This window comes from Meles meles, chromosome 17 (assembly GCF_922984935.1).
Source record: "Meles meles chromosome 17, mMelMel3.1 paternal haplotype, whole genome shotgun sequence".
In the NCBI taxonomy this organism is placed as follows: Eukaryota; Metazoa; Chordata; class Mammalia; order Carnivora; family Mustelidae; genus Meles; species Meles meles.
This window is the reverse complement of record NC_060082.1, coordinates 28325862-28345627: the sequence shown is the minus strand read 5'-3', so window position 1 is coordinate 28345627 and position 19766 is coordinate 28325862. Positions and strand designations below refer to the sequence as shown.

Genomic DNA, 19766 nt, shown 5'->3' with positions numbered 1-19766 from the left:
GCGCTTCAACGATATTTCATTTACTCAGTTTGTGTTCTGTTTTTAGTACGTCTCCTTCTACTTCTCCAATGCTTATTGTCTCTGTTTGCTTGCCCATTTTTCAGGTCTCAGGTTCAACATCATTATCTCCAAGGAACCTCCCCATAGCTTAGCCATACTGTTTTTTTTCCCCCATGGTAGGTACTTCTCCTGCATTTCCCCCTTGGTATCTGATAGCGTACATGTCATAGCACTTGTCATATAGTTTTCTAGTTTCTCATTTTTTGGCTGTCTTCCCCTAACCAGACTTCAAGCTCTGGGAGGGCAGGGACTATGCCTACCTTATTTGCCATTATGTTAACTGCGTCTACCACAATATCTATTAAATTTTAGGCACTGGGAATAAATATTTGGGATATAGGGGATAAATATAGGGATAGGGGATGGTAGCAAGGGAGGAGCAATGAATTGTTCCAGCCAATAATTTAATGAGAATAATCAGAATTGGAATTAGTGTTCATATTTCAAGTCTTATAACTATCTTTGCCTCAAAGTGTATGTTTTTTTCTTAGTAATTCATTTTCTGTTTTGGATTTTTTTAATCACTTAAACTTTGGTTGGTTAGGACTTAGAGGGAATTAGGAATTGGATATCATGTTCTTACATCTTTTGAAGACCAAGAGAACAAGAAGGAAAACATAACCAGGATTTTGGATGCTAAAAATATTGCAGAATTTAGAGCCTTGACCTTCAGGCCATGTGTCAGTATGATGAGTACAACTGTTAGGAATAAGCATCTCTGATGTAGAAAGTTTTTGCCAAGTTCAGACAGTCTGCTATGTCATAAGTATTAGAGCTTTGGAAATCAGCTGAAAGCAAATCAAAACACTAAATCAAATGGATTGGTAGAAACGCAAGCATTGTAGTAAAAATAAAAAGATATTTTTAACATTGTTTGGGGATTGGTATATAAATGCAGTGTTGAATTATAATGAATTTTAGAAATTATAATGAATTAAATAAAATTAGTCTGTCGTTTATTTGATATAAAAATTATACTGGAAGTTATTTGTAGTAAAGGAGTGTGGAAAGGATCTTTAAAGTTTTTTTCAATATAATATAAATATTAAATAACGTAGTAGGATAATAGACCAAACCAGAGTACATCAGGGACCATTCCTTCAACCTGGCACTTCTCTTGTTATGGTTGCTGGGAGACTGTTGGTCAAGGACGGTAGATACTTTTGTGCACCGCACTATGCTTGAGGTCTCAGCAGGATAAAAAAAAAAAAAAGTAAAAGAAACCTTTTCTTCCTTCAAGGACTTTATATACTATTTGGTATGATAAGACATAGTTACATGAAAAAAACCAACAGCAACAAAACAAGGTGTTTAAGGTAGAATAATTATAGAATGATTAGACTGGATAATTAGTACAGAGGTTTTGAAGAAATAGGGGTTACTGTCAATGGAAAAGCACTGTTTCTGGCAGGTTGGCATCTCGTAACTGCGTATTAAACAGACTAGGTATTTTGGAGCAAAGAAGTAATGTGAAAAGAGTAGTATTTTAAGTGATTAATTTGACAAAATTGTGTTGAATAGATTGATTTGAGGAGGGAGAAATGTAAGGTGTGTAATGGCTTATGATCATAGACTCTATGGCAGTAGTGAAAGGAGTTGAAGAGAACAGTAAGATGTGAAAAGGCATTTAGGAAGGATACAGGATATTGAAACTTACTGGATATAGAAAATAGGAGAAGGAGAGGTCAAAAACAATTTTAAAATTTAAGAATAATACTGAAATTCAACAAATATTTATTAAGCATCCATTTCTTACCACATAGTAACTAGGTGCTGCGAAAAAATGGTAAGAAAGACCTCCTCCTTCATTCTGCACTAAATTGTAAATTGAAATGGGGAAGGCAAGAAAGGAAGCTGATTTGGAGCAAGAGTGGAGCTTAGTCTTAGGTGATTAATTTCAGATAAGATATCAAACTGCTAATGTGCACTGAACAGTTCAGTTGGAATTTAGAGAAGAGTTTAGGATCTATGATAGATTATGAAGTTAGAACCAGCTGGGCTCCCAGGCCACTGGTCATCACAACTGTCCTTTTTTAAGTGCCCTCGACTTTCTTTATGGTTTGTCAAGTTCACAGTGTTTACCCTGCCTCTTCCCAGTCCTTCTCTCTCTCCTAAACTGCTCAGCAGCGCTAGGTAAAATTTTAGAATATTTCTTATTGGCTACATGAGAGACATACTGATTTTTGTGTTAAAGAAGCAGCACAGTAGAGTGGTTCAAAGCGCAACTTTGGAGCCAGACCATCTGGATTTGAGTCTTGGTTGTGTCACTTGCTAGCTTAGGCAAGTCACTTCATCCCTCTGTGTCTCAGTTCCATCACATGTGCAATGAGAACCATAAGAGTGTCAAACTTACAGAGTTGGTGTGAGGGATAATTGAGCTAATCTATGTAAAGTGCTCAGAACACTACCTCGGCACACAGCGTGCTTGTATATGTGTTTGTTAAGTAAATAAATTGAAACGCCCTCATTTGGTCCCTCATTACCACCTACCAATGTTTTAATCATCCCTAGTGGCTCCATATCTAACCACATCTTTCCTTTCTTTCCTGTTAAGATCTGACCTAATCATCATCTACTCAACAAACAAAACAAAACAAAACAAAGCAAAAACCCACATTCAGTACGCTCTTCTCCACCTCCAAACTGTCTCTGTTGTCATTTCTTCTCCCCTCCTTTCAGGGGCTAGTGTCCTCCTTCCCCACGTCCTCCATGATATTACTAGATCAGTTATGTCTTCATTTGTGTCTTCACTTTCTTCTCCTCTCCTTTCTCCTTCTTTTCTTTAAAATCCTTCAAGTTGGGGTGCCTGGCTGGCTTAGTCAGTTAAGTGTCTGTCTTTGGCTTAGGTCATGACCCCAGGGTCCTGAGATAGAGCCCCACTTCGGGCTCCGTGCTCAAAGTGGAGACTGCTTTTCCCTCTGCCTCTTACCCGGCTTATGCGCTCTTGCTCTCTCTCTCTCAAATAAAATTTTAAAAAAAAAGAATCTTAAAAGTAAATAAATGAATGAATAAATAAATAAAAATAAAATCCCTCAAGTTGTCTCCGTTCTTAGAAATAAAAATGACATGGGGTGCCCAGTTGGCTCAGTCAGTCAAGCGTCCAACTCTTGATTTTGGCTCAAGTCATGATTTGAGGGTCATGGGATCAAGCTCCACCTTGGGCTCCATGCTGGGCCCTGTTTAGGATTCTCTTTCCTTCTCCCTCTGCCCTTTCCCCCCACCTCTCACTTGTGCTCTCTCTCTCTACGAAAAAGAAAAAAAAAAATGACCTTAACTGGACTTACTTTGGTGCTCATTTTGCAATATATACAAATATCAAATCATATTTTATACCTGAAACTACTATAATGTTATATCAATTGTACCTCAATAAAAAAATAAACAGATAAAAATTACTACCAAAACTACTTTTTGTCTTAACTCTTGCTTTCAAACTACTGATTTATCTTTCTGTCCTTTCTCCTCGGATTCTCTAAGGAATGGTGTTTACCTACTTCGATTCCTGCCATTCTACTGATACTGCTTTCTTGCAGGTCACTACAGACTACCTGAATACCTTCTATACCTTCTTAGTTCTTTTCCTTTGGGACCATTTTATAATATTTTGTCTGCTTGATCCCTTTTATTAATTAAAAACTCAACCCTTGGCTTCTAAAACATTGCTTTTTTTCCGGGTCCTCCTCTGCCCACTCTTTTTCCAGACTTCCATCTCTAGCCCACTTTTCTCGCTTGCCGTTTCTCCATTTGTAACTTTACCCGCTCCCATGGCCTCATCTAGTGTATACATACCCATGATGTCCCAATCTATCCAGCTCTGACCTCTCCAAACTTTATCTTTTCTCTGGACTCCAGATTTGTATTTCCCAGTCATCTACGACACATCTCGATCTACATGTCTTGCAGATTTGTATCAGTCTCAGTATTTCCAGAGCAAAACTGTTTTTTTCATCCTGTTGCTCCTCCTCCTCATCTTTTCTTCATAAACCATTCAGTCATCTAAGACATTAATTCTCATTTGTCAGTCCCTCCACTGATGCTCAGCTAACTGCAGAGGGCACATGTTAAAAATAGAAACTCTTAGTCCTACCCTCCAAAGAACCTGATTCAGTAGATCTGGGGTAGGACCCCGGAGCCCTTTAGTCTGATGCTCATCCAGATTTGGGAATCACTGATGAAAACTGGAATTTGCTCCCTTCCTTCCTTCCCCTATGACCTATGGAATCATCAAGACTTGTCAGTTCTATCTTTTTTGTGTCTTGACTCTGTCTTCTTGTCTCCATTTACATAGTTGGTACCCTAATTCAGGCTATCATCTCTCATGTGAACTAGTAGGCACTTATTTTTTTAAATGGCCGTTGAATAAATGAATGCGTCATTGCCATAGTCTGCTATAGATCTCTCTTTTTCTAGTTTTGCACACACTACTGTCTATTTTTAATGGTACCTTCAGAGTTATCTTTAAGATATCAATCTAATAATAAAAGTTTCCTTTAAAAAATCTATTAGTGGTTACCAAATTGTATTACACATTAGGATACTCATTCAAATACACATGTCTCAGCCCTATCTCTGGAAATTCCCGTTCAGTAGCTCTGGGGTAGAGCCCAGGAATCTGTATTTTTTCCATGGATCTCAGGTTATTCTGATGCAGCATTGTATTTTGGAACTATTGACATGGAGAGTAGAAAGGCTGTTTCCATGGCATGGGAATTTTTTTAACCCATCTTTCTAGTTTCTTTCCCCATGACTGCTCAACCATATTCATATAACCTGCACGTTTATTACTTGCCATTTCCTGAGGACTCCTCATGAACATATGCTCATGTTGTTCTCCTTGCTTACATTGCCCTCCCTGCCCTTCTGTACTTGGTAGAGCCCCCCTAAATCTTTCAAGGTTCTGCTTAGATGTCACCTTCTCTCCAAAGTCTATCTTGTCAGAATTTATTTGTCCTTCCTTCTTGTCCTCATAACACTTGTTCTTCATGATAGTTTAGCAACTACCTGTGAAATCATCTTACACAAATTCATATTTAAACTTTTCTTATGCTAGACTGAGAGTTCCTGATAAGAGGAAGCGTGTTTCAACCATCTTTTTCTCCTGAGTGCCCAGTATACTCCTTAAATGAATGGATCAGTGTCCACTAAATTTCTGAAAGAACAGGAACTCTGTTATTGTCAGGAAGAGCAGACCGAGGTCTGACCCTTCAGGAACTTACATGTTTCAGAAGAGAAAGAGTGATCATACGGAAAACTGAAGAACAAGTTAGTTATCAAAGAAGCTAAGGAAGCCTCAAGAGAGACCATTTAATGGCTCCTTCATCCAGCTGTTTACTAAATACATATGTATTTATTGAGCATTTACTATGTGTCAGGCATTATTCTGGGTAATGAGGGATATTACTTGCTGCAGAGAACTTGGATATGTATTTGCGTCTAAACTAGAAAAATAGAAACATCAAAATCTTTTTTAAAAACTTGATTTTATCTTAATGAGGTTTATAGTTGAGGTTTCTACACTATTGAGTCAGTTATCTCTGTCTTTTAGAGGACAGAAGATCAATATGTAACTGTCACACTAGCCCATGAATTCCTGGCCCCACAGAGGCTCAAGTCTGTTATTTTCCATCATTCCCTAAAGCTAGTAAAGTCCAGTTAGTTGTAGGTTTGAGAAAGTTATACTCCAGTTTCCGAAACTGAATTTTCTAAAAGGTTGTGAGGAGTCAAACCTTCTTAACTATTTGGAATAAACTGTTAATCTTACATGAAAGCAGAGGGATAAAATCTTTTTTTCCCTTTAATCTGAGAAATCATCGTTTTCCCAGGTGAGATTCCTGGGAAAGCAACCAACTCATTTAAGAAAAGTTTAGCTGGTCTGAGACGAACATTTCAACTAGTTTTTCTGAATGCATTGGGCAGAGGGAATTGTCTCACTCCCTTCTATAGGGGCTCTAAGTCATAAGAGCAACTTGATGAAATACCTTTTCCATTCCCAGATCCAGTAGTCGTGTGCTGGTAGAACTCTGACTATGCCATGATTGGACATCTTGACTGGTTGTTACATTTTCATGATTACTTGTTGGACAAGGGTGAGGAGTCCCATGTCTCCTGTATGATTTCTGCTTTTAATGAGGTTCTGGTAATGCCTCTACAAGGTTCCTGTTTTGCTTCTGTTTAGCCCTATCCTCAAGCAATTTTATTAGGTTCCATCTGGCCCATGGCTAACAGCAATGATTTATTGCCTGGATTGTGCCTTTCTTGGATCTAATTTGTTCCTGCTAAAATCAAAGATGTTATGTTTTAAACAGTGGGAAAAAGTTTAGCCTGGGACTCCAAGTCAGCATCCAAATGCATAAATTTTATTATTGCAAACTGTCGTCAATGACCAAACAGTCGACTTTCCAGACTATCCATCAAGTCTTTTTGAGCAAGTCATTCTGTGGCAGGTGAAAGACTCAGGAGCCAAAGGAGTTTCATTATTTACCTACTGTTTCCAGCCTAGGGCTACTATTGCCCCAGGTTTTGATGACCTATGAGTAAGGAGGAAAATGTATTTCAAACAAATTCTGTGAACATAAGTGGAACTTCGGATTATTGTGCTTGTTTCTATCCACTCTAGAGAGGGGATACACCTGCCTCATCCCCTGACAGCAGAGCCCTGAAGCTTTATGCTCTTAAACCTGCCTTCCCCCTTGGTTCTGTCCTTCCTGGCCATCTTTTCACAGTGTCAGTAGAGGCCTTCTCTCTGCTTTGCTGTAGGCCTGCTTTAGTTACTGATATAGTATAAAATCTGTTTGTCCTGATTATTTCTCTGAACTTGAGTTTATCCCATTTACGACCTCTTACTTCTCCAAAGAAAGGATTACGCATATTCCTTTTGAATACTTCATGTTTGAGTCATGTTCTGTTATAACACTTGAAGGACTAAGGTCTCTACTATCTATGGTCTTTGAAAGTCACTGTCTCACCTTTTATCAGGGTTTCACGTGGTTATTTAGGGAGCGATTGAATTGTACTGAGAGCATTAGGATTTGTAAAGCAGTTAACATGCTTTACTAATGACTGTTCTTCTTTCTTTATCTTATTCATAGATTGCTGTCTTTTATTGATATATACCTAAATTGTTTCTTAATACCATTCCCCTTATGCAGATTTCACTAGTTTCACATGCATATACATACATACATACATACATACATGCTTTTCAGGTTTTTAAAGCCCCAAGGGGCTCTGATGGCATCTGCAACTACTCAGTGTAAGAATGTTACTATTTCTCTTCTAAACTTTAGTGGGGGCAGAAATCCCTACTGATCACCTATCTTACTCTTTTTTTTTTTAAAGATTTTATTTATTTATTTGACAGACAAATATCACAGAGAAGCAGGCAGAGAGGGAGGAGGAAGCAGGCTCCCCGCTGAGCAGAGAGCCCGATGCGGGGCTTGATCCCAGGACCCTGGGATCATGACCCGAGCCGGAGGCAGAGGCTTTAACCCACTGAGCCACCCAGGCACCACACCTTTCTTACTCTTAAGAAAACGGGGGAAAACACATCTTTTGGTCTGACCTGATCTAGATTATCTGACGATTGCCGCTTTGCATTAAAGAGTATCGGAGCGCTTTTGATGAGCTTTATTGTGGTTGTGTGTTATGAGTGTGTATGTGTTTCTTATCCCTCAACTGCCTGCTGCAGCCTAGACCACGACTCAAGGAGCAGTGCTCTCCAGCCAGGTTACTGCTTGTCTTGGCTTTCAGTTATGACTTGTGAATTCCATCACTGTTTTTCCTAAGCTAATAGGGGATTACATCTAACTGCCAGTGTATCCTGCTGTGTGATTTTGGACCAGCTCGAAGACTTCTTTCCGGTAGGAAAGTTAGTATTGCATTTTCTGTGGTTTCTGGGAATAGCATAAGAAAAGGAAATCTAGTAATTCTAAACCCTCCCCTTATGGTCTCTGCTAATATGTAGCATATTAAAATTATTAGAATTTCTCCTCTCTTCACCCTCTCATGGACTAATGAGTAGTTTAAAGGCCAGAATTATTAAGACAGTGGCAAGTCAGGTGGAGAAACAAAGAAAGTGGGACATCTGTAAGCCAACCCCTGGAACTGAAAATGTCTGGATAAAGGAGTCTCATGCAGAGCTCAGAGAGATGTAGGCAAATTATTGTCTCGGTAGCTCATGTTAGATCCCAGGAAATTTTTTTTTAACCCTTTTATTTTGAAATAATTGTAGATTCATAGAAACTTACACAGAGAAGTCCTGTTAATCCTTCATCCAGTTTTCTCCCACTAGTAATGTCTTACATAACTGTAGTATGTTATCAAAACCAAGAAATGGACTTTGGTACAATTCATAGACCTTATTTAGATTTAAGTTCAGATTTAAACTGAGAAGTCTTATGAGATGCCATCTAACTGTTGAGTTGTTTCCCAGTCTTTAACTTTGGTTGTATACTTGCTAGCAGTATAAAACGCACAGAAGTACTAGATGTGATGGCCAGACTTTTTCTCTCATTGACTTATTATTTGCAATAAACTCTTTGAAACCTTGCAGAGAATGATATAACAAATACTTGTGTAGCTGCCAACTAGCTTAAGGGATAGACTATTAGCAATACAGTTGAACATATCTTTATATTTTGCTTCATATGAATGTATCCCTGAATAATGTATGTTGTTTTATGTTTTTAAAATATGTAAATGGTGGGACACCCGGGTGGCTCAGTGGGTTAAGCCTCTGCCTTCAGCTCAGATCATGATCTCAGGGTCCTGGGGTTGAGCCCCACATTGGGCTCTCTGCTCAGCGGGGAGCCTGCTTCACCCTCTCTTTCTGCCTGCCTTTCTGCCTTGTGATCTCTCTTGTGACATCTCTCTCTCTCTCTCTCTCTCTCTCTGTTAAATAAATAAATAAATAAAATCTTAAAAAATATATATAAATGGCATATTCTACATATTCTTTTGCTATGTGCTTTTTACAGTTTAATATTATATTTGTAAGATTTATTTGTGTTGATATGCATAGCATTAGTTTATTCATTTTTACATTGATACACGGGATACTTACTCATTTTCACATTATCATATGGTAGCCCAGTATATGATTGTACTAAAATTTATTATCTTCTTCTGCTGATAGATATTTACATTGATTTTAGGATGATGTTCGTTTTGCTATTAAAACATAATGTTCAAATGAGAATCAAAACCACAGAGATAGGGGTACCTGGGTGGCTCAGTGGGTTAAAGCCTCTGCCTTCGGCTCAGGTCATGATCCCAGGGTCCTGGGATTGAGCCCTGCATCGAGCTCTCTGCTCAGCGGGGAGCCTGCTTCTCCCTCTCTCTCTGCCTGCCTCTCTGCCTACTTGTGATCTCTGTCAAATAAATAAAATCTTAAAAAAAAAAAAAACCACAGAGATACTACTTCCCACCCACTGGGATGTTTGTTTTTTAATTAACATATAACGTATTATTAGTTTCAGGGGTACATTTCTATGATTCATCGGTCTTACACAATTCAGAGCATTCACCATAGCACATACCCTCCCAATGTCCATCATCCAGCTACCCCATCCCTCCCTCCCCCTTTCCCTCCAGCAACCCTCAGTTTGTTTCCTGGGATTAAGAGTCTCTTCCGGTTTGTCTCCCTCTCTGGTTTCATCTCCTTTCATTTTTTTCTCCCTTCACCTATGATGCTCTTATTTCTCAAATTCCTCATATCAGTGAGATCATATGAATGGTTTTAATAAAAAAGATGGACATTAACAAATATTTGTGACCATGTGACTCATACATTGCTTGTGGGATTGTAAAGTGCCATAGCCACCCTGGGAAATAGGCTCGGTAGTTCCCCAAAATATTAAATGCAAAGTTACACATATGTCCACACAAAAAACTGGTTTATGAATGTTTATAGCAGCATTATTCCTAATAACCAAAAATTGGAAAAGACTTAAATGTCCGTCAGCTGATGAATAGATAAACAGAATGCGCTGTATCCATACAATGGAGTATGATTGGCCATAAGGAGGAATGAAGTACCAGTGCGTGCGACAGTGTGGGTGAACCATGAGAACATTATACTAAGTGAAAGAAACCAGATGCAAAAGACAATGTATTGATTCCATTTGTATGAACTGTCTAGAATAGGCAAAGACAGAGACAGAAAGTAACTTAGTAGGTGCCAAGGGCTAAAGAGAGGGAGCATTGGGGAGTGTTGACTAGTGGATATGGGGTTTCTTTCTGGGGTAATGAAATGTCCTGAAATTAGATGCTGGTGATAGTTGCACAATTCTGTGAATATACTAAAAACTGCCAAATTGTATGCTTTAAAAGAGTTAAGTTTTATGGTATATAAATTACATCTCAATGAAGATGTTATAAAAACAAAAAACTCATAATGCTACCGTGAGCGTGCTTGTTCCTGGTCCCATGTGTACATGTGTTACAGTTTTCCTAAGGGTTATATGAAAGATCAAATGTTTGTGCATCTTTACCAGATAGTGCTGTTCTGAATTCTTGGCTAAACCAATTTACATTGCCTCCAACTGTGTATGAAACTTCCTATAGCTCCACATTCTCATTTTGTCAGATTTTTTTTTCATTTTGTCAGATTTTTTGTGTCATTGACTTGGCAGCTCAAAACTGATATTCTCAAATCAGTTGCTTACTATTCTCAGACAGTGCCAACAGTGTGATGCTATTCGTAAGTGCCTATTGACTATTGCTACAGATTTCTTAGTGATTAGCTGTAAAATATTAAGGCCCAAGTAGCATATTGCTTGATATTTGAGGTTGGTGCATGACTAACATCATACAAAGTTTATGAAATCAGGGAGAGATTGGACAGGTCCGTTACTAAAAACCTTCCTTATCATCAGACAACTGCATCTCAACAAACCATATTTGGATTAATTTATATATTATCTAGACACTATACATTTTTTCCACTGCCTCTTCTATCCCACCATTTCCCTCTGCAGCTTCTTTATTGTAAAAGTTTTTCTTTTTTTTTTTTTTAAGATTTTATTTACTTATTTGACAGAGAGAGAGATCACAAGTAGGCAGAGAGGCAGGCAGAGAGAGAGGGGGGAAAGCAGGCTCCCCGGTGAGCATTGATCCCAATGCGGCCTCAATCCCAGGATTGGAGGACCCTGAGATCATGACCTGAGCCTAAGGTAGAGGCTTAACCCACTGAGCCACCCAGGCGACCCTATAGTAGAAGTTTTTCATGTTGTAGTAGAGTTTTGTTGTTGTTGCTTTTCTGGGGGATTTTTGTTTGTTTTTATTTTTATTTTTTTAGGATTTTATATTTAAGTAATCTCTACACCCAACGTGGGGCTTGAACTCACAACCCCGATATCAAGAATCGCTTGCTCTACTGACTAAGCCAGCTATGAGCCCCTAGATTTTTTTTTATTATTATTTTTTAAATTTCTTTTCAGCATAACAGTATTCATTGTTTTTGCACCACACCCAGTGCTCCATGCAATACGTGCCCTCCCTGTTACCCACCATCTGGTTCCCCCAACCTCCCACCCCCCGCCCCTTCAAAACCCTCAGGTTGTTTTTCAGAGTCCATAGTCTCTCATGGTTCATCTCCCCTTCCAATTTCCCTCAACTCCCTTCTCCTCTCCATCTCCCCATGTCCTCCATGTTATTTGTTATGCTCCACAAATAAGTGAGACCATATGATAATTGACTCTTTCTGCTTGACTTATTTCACTCAGCATAATCTCTTCCAGTCCCGTCCATGTTGCTACAAAGGTTGGGCATTCATCCTTTCTGATGGAGGCATAATACTCCATCATGTATATGGACCACATCTTCCTTATCCATTCGTCCGTTGAAGGGCATCTTGGTTCTTTCCATAGTTTGGCGACCGTGGCCATTGCTGCTGTAAACATTGGGGTACAGATGGCCCTTCTTTTCACTACATCTGTGTCTTTGGGGTAAATGCCCAGTAGTGCAATTGCAGGGTCATAGGGAAGCTCTATTTGTAATTTCTTTTTTTTTTTTTTAATTTTTATTTATTTATTTATTTGACAGAGAGAGAGGTCACAAGTAAGCAGAGAGGCAGGCAGAGAGAGAGGAGGAAGCAGGCTCCCTGCAGAGCAGAGGGCCCGATGCGGGGCTCGATCCCAGGACCCTGAGATCATGACCTGAGCCGAAGGCAGCGGCTTAATCCACTGAGCCACCCAGGTGCCCCTATTTGTAATTTCTTGAGGAATCTCCACACTGTTCTCCAAAGTGGCTGCACCAACTTGCATTCCCACCAACAGTGTAAGAGGGTTCCCCTTTCTCCACATCCTCTCCAACACATGTTGTTTCCTGTCTTGCTAATTTTGGCCATTCTAACTGGTATAAGGTCTCAATGTGGTTTTAATTTGAATCTCCCTGATGGCTAGTGATGATGAACATTTTTTCATGTGTCTGATAGCCATTTGTATGTCTTCATTGAAGAAGTGTCTGTTCATATCTTCTGCCCATTTTTGGTATGGTTATCTGTTTTGTGTGTGTGTTGAGTTTGAGGAGTTCTTTATAGATCCTGGATATCAACCTTTTGTCTGTACTGTCATTTGCAAATATCTTCTCCCATTCCGTGGGTTGCCTCTTTGTTTTGTTGACTTGTTTCCTTTGCTGTGCAAAGGATTTTAAAAGATTTTATTTATTGGGGCACGTGAGTGGCTCAGTGGGTTAAAGCCTCTGCCTTCGGCTCAGGTCATGATCCCAGGGTCCTGGGATCGAGCCCCGCATCGGGCTCTCTGCTTGGCAGGGAGGCTGCTTCCCCCCACCGCCTCTGCCTGCCTCTCTGCCTACTTGTGATCTCTGTCTGTCAAATAAATAAATAAAATCTTTTAAAAAAAGATTTTATTTATTTACTTGTCAGAGAGACATAGGGAGGAGGGAACACAAGCAGGGAAAGTGGGAGAGGGAGAAGCAGGCTTCCCACCAAGCAGGAAGCCCAGTGCAGGGCTTGATCCCAGAACCTGGGATCACGACCTGAGCCAAAGGCAAATGCTTAGTGACTGAGCCACCCAGGTGCCCCTAGATTTTTTTTTTTTTTAATGGCAAAATTCTGGCTGAACACATAGAAAAAGAAACTTAGATCCTTTAGATATATTTTCTATTTCAGTCATATAATAATTGCCACCTCTCCCTCTGGTTAGTGTTACGGTTTAAATAATTACGATTATTCCAAGAACTTTTTTTTTCTTCCAGCAAGGAGAGTCTTTATTAAAAAGGATTATTGCAAGGTAGGAAGGGAGTGTAGTTATAGGGGAAGGGGGATATTTGCAGTAGGGAAGACACTGTGGTGATAAGATCTGCAACTTTAAGAATGGCTAACTTCAGAAATGTACGTGTAAGTCTGAGTACTTACTATAGGTTCCTGTATATTTATACTATCTCTTGACTTTCTTTGATTTTTGGCACATTTAAGGCACTGAATAATTGAGAATCAGTGTAAGTGCTATTGTTTGACAAAGTATTGTTTGTTTTTTTAAATATTTTATTTATTTATTTGACAGAAACACAGTGAGAGAGAGAGAGAGAGTGAGAGAGAGAGAACACAAGCAAGGGAAGCTGGTGAGGGAGAAGCAGGCTTTCCGTGCGATGCAGGGCTGAATCCCAGGACCCTGGGATCATGACCCGAACCAAAGGCAGACCCCCAATGACTGAGCCACCAGGTGCCCCTGTTTTTTTAAGGGTGATATATTTTTCTTACTGCTACCTGCTGTTTGTAATATACCTGTGAGGACTGTTTTATGAGAGCGTATTTAGGCATATCTTTGCCTAAGGATTTTGCCAAATTGCAATTGAAAGAATGGAATTACACAACTTTTCATGGTGTCCTATTCTTTTATAAAAAGGATGAAGATGTGGGGTAGCTGGGTGGCTCAGTCATAAGTGTCTGACTCTTGATTTTGGCTGGGGTCACGATCTCAGGGTTGTGAGATGAAGCCAAGCATTGGCTCTGTGTCAGGCTCTGCACTGGGCTTGTGCTGGGGGTGGAGCCTACTTCAGATTCTCTCTCCCACTCCCTCTATCCCTACCCCCCCCCCCAAAAAAATGGAATGAAGACATGAAATAAGAGTCAGTTAGGGGGAAAGAAGGTTTGAGAAGACATTAAGTGGCAGTCCAAACTCAGTCTGTTGTCTAAGAAAGTAGGGCTAGTGATCGTGTTTGCACGAAGTGTTAATTTTGTGTCAGAAGGCCTTCTGGTGCTTACTCTGGCCTTGTCTGTGCTCTCTAGGCTAACCTGGAAAAGTAAGTTTGCTCTTGGCCTTTCCCATAGCCTTTGAAAACAGATATATTAAATTACCTGAAGCCCTTGATTTCTACCATTCATTCTTAAATTGGAGAACTCTGCCAGTTTGGCATACTAACAAGATTAGCTGCTGTTCTGGGAAATAAGGTGGGCTGGTACTACGTATGTAAGATGTTTCTTTGTTTTTTTAAAAAAACTGCAAAGCAAGAAAGGTGAAACTTGGTTTCAAAAAGATAAAGGGGTCATTGTTGTTTAGTTCTTAATTAAGTAGAGACTTTGGCACTTTATAAGCCTAAGGAATGAGGTGTGTGTTTGGTGCACTGCTACTTAAGGTTTATTTGAATTAATGTCAGAAGTTGGTAAGTGGATAGCTTTATCTCAAAAAAGACAGCTTCAGACTGCTGGCAATATTTGGCTGCTTTCAAAACCTGCCTTAGGGGTGCCTCGGTGGCTCAGTGGGTTAAAGCCTCTGCCTTCAGCTCAGGTCATGATCCCAGGGTCCTGGGATCGAGCCCTGCATCGGGCTCTCCGCTCAGCAGGGAGCCTGCTTCCTCCTCTGTCTCCTCTGCCCGCCTCTCTGCCTCCTTGTCTGTCAAATAAATAAATAAAATCTTAAAAAGAAATAAAAATAAAAAAAATAAAACCTGGCTTAATTTTTAATGCTTCGGTGGTACAAGAATTTTTTTATGATTCCCTGATGGGTACAAAAGAATTCTTTAGTGATTTGTGGGGCGGGGGTGGGGAAACGGGTCAATGATTACACTGTTTAAAAACCAACTCTAGGGGTGCCTGGGTGGCTCAGTGGGTGAAGCCGTTGCCTTCAGCTCAGGTCATCATCTCAGGGTCCTGGGATTGAGTCCCGCATCAGGCTCTCTGCTCAGCAGGGAGCCTGCTTCCCTTCCTCTCTCTCTGCCTGCCTCTCTGCCTACTTGTGATCTCTCTCTGTCAAATAAATAAATAAAATCTTAAAAAAAAAAAACCAACTCTAAATATCAATGCCTTTCTACCTATCCCGTTGGATTTGACTATTGTGGTCATCTAGGTCAGATTCTGCTGGTTGAGAGGACTGCTTTCTAGATACACTAGAAATTTAACCTGATAATAGGGTAATACCGAATAGTAAATTTGAGGTGATCGAGTTTTCTAAAAATTGACTGTGGCAGTAGTTTGATTCACTTATCTCTGGCTATACTAAAAAATAAAAACAAAAACAAAACAAAACACACACACACACAGAAAAGTGAGCATACCATTGAATTACATACTTTAAATGGGTAAATTGTATGGTATGTGAATTTTCTCTTAATAAATCTGTTAAAATAAAAAAGAAGTGAGAAACTGCCCAATTTATTATTAATGAGCAAAATGCAAATTGAAACTGATCCTTTTTGTTCAGTACTTTAATAGAAATTTTATAATCATTCTGTCAAATGTGGATATTGGTATGGAATTGAGGAACTGGGCACTCTTTTATTAAACACTGTCTTGTAAATGGGTAAATCCTTTGCAGAAGGTAGTTTGAAAGAATTTATAAAAACAAATGCAAATTATGTGACCCCAAGTTGTCTGTCTGTCTGTCTGTCTGTCTTTCTTTCTTTCTTTGACAGAGAGATCACAAGTAGGCAGAGAAGCGGGGGTGGGGGGGTGGGGGGGAGCAGGCCCCCTGCTGAACAGAGAGCCTGATGTGGGGCTCAATCCCAGGACCCTGGGATCATGACCTGAGCTGAAGGCAGAGGCTTAAACCACTGAGCCACCCAGGCGCCCCTGTATTTCTTTCTTATATGAGAACATGTACGGAAGGATGTTTGTACAGAAATATTCTTTTTTTTTTAAGGTTGTATTTATTTATTTGACAGAGCAAGAGATGACAAACAGGGGGAGCAGTAGTGAGGAGAGGGAGAAGCAGGCTCCCTGCTAAGCAGGGAGTCTGATGCAGGGCTTGATCCCAGGACCCTGGGATCATGACCTGAGCCAAAGGCAGATGCTTAACCGACTGAACCACCCAGGTGCCCCCAGAAATATTCTTTAATTCATTGTTCATATTAATAAAAAATTAGAAAGAAAACCTCTAAGTTTATATAAACAAGAGAATGAATGGTTAAATAAATTATATGTCCATAGTATGGAAATCTTTTACAGTTATGAACAAAAGGTAAACTTCATAGACCTCCACTAACATGGGAAGTCTATAAAAATTTGTGAATAGAAAGAAAAATGCACAGATAATACATATAATATATCTCTATGGTTTTACAAATTCTAAATAATACATAAAAATGTCATAAAGTGTCTGAGTTTTAGGTGCCTCGTTAGCGCAGTAGGTAGCGCGTCAGTCTCATAAAGTGTCTGAGTTTTGAAAACATTTTAGAAGGATATATACCAAACTGTATATAGCTGCTTTTCAATTTTTTATATCTTACAGTAAAAATATACTCTTGTGTTACTTAAAACAATTACTTAAATCATTTTGAAGAAAAAAGCTATAGTATAACCTGGTAGTGGATAGAGCCTTGGCGGGGGAGGCACGCAGCTAGGAACCCCAGAGCATTAGTTCAGATACAATCATAGACTTAAGCCCTCTTGAGTGGTTTTATTCTCATACATCTCATGTAACTCAGTGTCAGGAAGTAGGATTAATATCCATGTTGTTCCCCATTATTACTTCTTGAGCATTACTTTCCATACCCACTTATAAAAATAAAATACCTTCTGCTTCTTTGATTTGCATGCCATTTGGCTAGGCCACCTTCTTTCTTATTCTTCAAAGACAACTCACAACCTTCCTGGTCTCATTACTATCGGAGCATCCAGTGCTTTGGCCTCTTAGTTTCTTAGCTTCCTCCTTTTGGAGGACTCATCCCTCCGTCTTGCTCTGTCACCCACTTCCACAGTTACATCTCTGATAGTTTTCATCTAGAGCTGCTTCTGCCTTTTTGAAAGTAACATGTAATTCTTATTGGGACCTCTAGTTCTTCTCCCTGTCTCCTTTCTTCCTAATTTATCAGCTTCCATTACTATCTTTTTTATTAAGATATATTTTTTTTATTTTTAATTAGTTCTACTTATTTATTTAGAGAGAGCACGAGCAGAGGGCTGGGCAGGAGAGAAAGAGTCTCAAGCAGACTCCATGCTGAGCTCAGAGCCTCATAAGGGGCTGGATCTCGTGACCTGAGCCGAAACCAAGAGTCAGATGTTTAACTGACTGAGCCACCCAGGCACCCTTTGTTTATTTATTTTAGAGAGAGAGAGAGAGCAAGCGAGTGTGAGAGCATGGGCGGGATGTGGGGGAATGCAGAGGGAGAGACTGTCAGCCAGGCTCCATGCTGAACAGGGAGCCCACCTGGGCTCAGTCCTATTACCCTGAGATCATGACCTGAGCCAAAATCAAGAGTCTGATGCTCAACTCACTGCATCACCCAAGCACCCCCTGCCTTATTATCTTGCTTAGATTCTGTGTGCACACTTTCCTTATTACTAAATTAAACCCCTAAGCTTCTTTATCTCACTGAAATTTTTGAACTTATCCGACAGAGTCCCAACCTTTGATGAATCCAATTCTGATTTCTCTGTGGTTACACCTAAGTGACTCAAAAAATCACAAATTTTCTTACCAAATTTATGGTCACCAAGTTTAAATAGATCTTCCCATTGTCTGGAAACTCCATTATATCTCAACTCACTACTTCTTTCCCCGAAAAGATCATTCTCCACTTCTTTTTTTTTTTTTAAAGATTTTATTTATTTATTTGACAGAGAGAGAGAGATCACAGGTAGGCAGAGAGGCAGGCAGAGAGAGAGGGGAAAGCAGGCCCCCCACTGAGTAGAGAGCCCGACTCCATCCCCGGACCCTGAGATCATGACCTGAGCCAAAGACAGAGGCTTAACCCACTGAGCCACCCACGTGCCCCTCATTCTCCACTTCTTTACTCTCTCACCCTTCTGACCACCCTATTTCCTCCTGTTTGTCAGCAGATGATATTACCTCCTACCGCTCCACAGAATCTCTGATCTCCATCACTGCACCAAAAAAAAGCTCTTTATTTTTATTTTTTTTTAAAGATTTTATTTATTTATTTATTTATTTGACAAAGAGAGACCACAAGTAGACAGAGAGGCAGGCAGAGAGAAAGAGAGGGAAGCAGGCTCGCTGCCAAGCAGAGAGCCCGATGCGGGACTCGATCCCAGGACCCTGAGATCATGACCTGAGCTGAAGGCAGCGGCTTAATCCACTGAGCCACCCAGGCGCCCCAAAAAGCTCTTTTTTTTTTTTTTTATTTTATTTATTCGACAGAGAGAAATCACAACTAGGCAGAGAGGCAGGCAGAGAGAGAGGAGGAAGAAGGCTCCCCGCGGAGCAGAGAGCCCGACGTGGGGCTCGATCCCAGGACCCTGGGATCATGACCCGAGCCGAAGGCAGAGGCTTTAACCCACTGAGCCACCCAGGTGCCCCAAAAGCTCTTTATTTAACATGAGACTTGTTAAAAGTCTGGTGACCCTCAGGGTCTAAATTGAAGAGTTGGTATAATAAAGTAGTTCATAGTGTAGGCTCTGGAGCCAGAATGATTGGGTTTGAATGCTGGCTTAGTTTTTAGCCATGGGACCTGGGACAAGCTATCTAACCTTTTGTTTATTTATTTTTTAAAAAGATTTTGTTTATTTATTTGACAGAGAGAGAGAGAGAGAGCACAAGCAGGGGGAGCGGATTGATGCAGGGCTAGATCCCAGGACCCTGGGATCATGACCTGAGCCAAAGACAGACACCTAACTGACTGAGCCAACTAGGTGCCCCATCCTTTTAAAAGTGAAACTTTCTTCAAAGTTTGCTAGGAGCATTAAATTAATGTATAAGACAGTGCTTAACCCATAGTACTCAACATTATTAGCTGGTTAATAATAACCACCATTCTAATAATTCTATAAATATAGTCTGTCAGTTATATAATTAATGTCTTTATTAAATATTTAATATTCAATATAATAAACACTATTATTACTCCTACCACCACTTTCATTAGTAGTATGATTGTTATTACTACTTCACAGATAAGATAGAAAACAGAGAAATTAGAATTTCTTTAAGGTTTTCACCTATAAACCACTCTGCCTTAGTTCAAACACACTTTTTTCCTTCCCTCCTGGTGCAGTGGCAGAGGTGTTCTTCCCATCTAATGCTAAACCTTCCATTTTTGTTTTGGAACCCTTCTTCTCCAACCAAACACCGTTCAGTTTCTCTCTGCAAGCTTTTCTGTTTCTTTGGACTCTACCAAGTGTCATTAAACACGCTCACATCTCTTCCGTCTTAGAATAACAAAGTCCCCAGGACGCCACCTTGACCTCTAGTTATCACCCTGCCTTTTTCCTCCCTTTCTTAACCATATTTTTTCAAGACTTACCCATGCTTTCCTTTCCTCTCACCCTTTATTCCCTTCCTGTCTGAACTTTG

The 19766-nt window shown here is 39.9% G+C and overlaps 1 protein-coding gene across 9 annotated transcripts in view; it reads left to right on the top strand.

The window, feature by feature from the left end:
- PPP1R12B (protein phosphatase 1 regulatory subunit 12B) overlaps positions 1-19766 on the top strand; it is a 229912-nt gene that overhangs the window by 21361 nt on the left and 188785 nt on the right. The window lies entirely within an intron of this gene.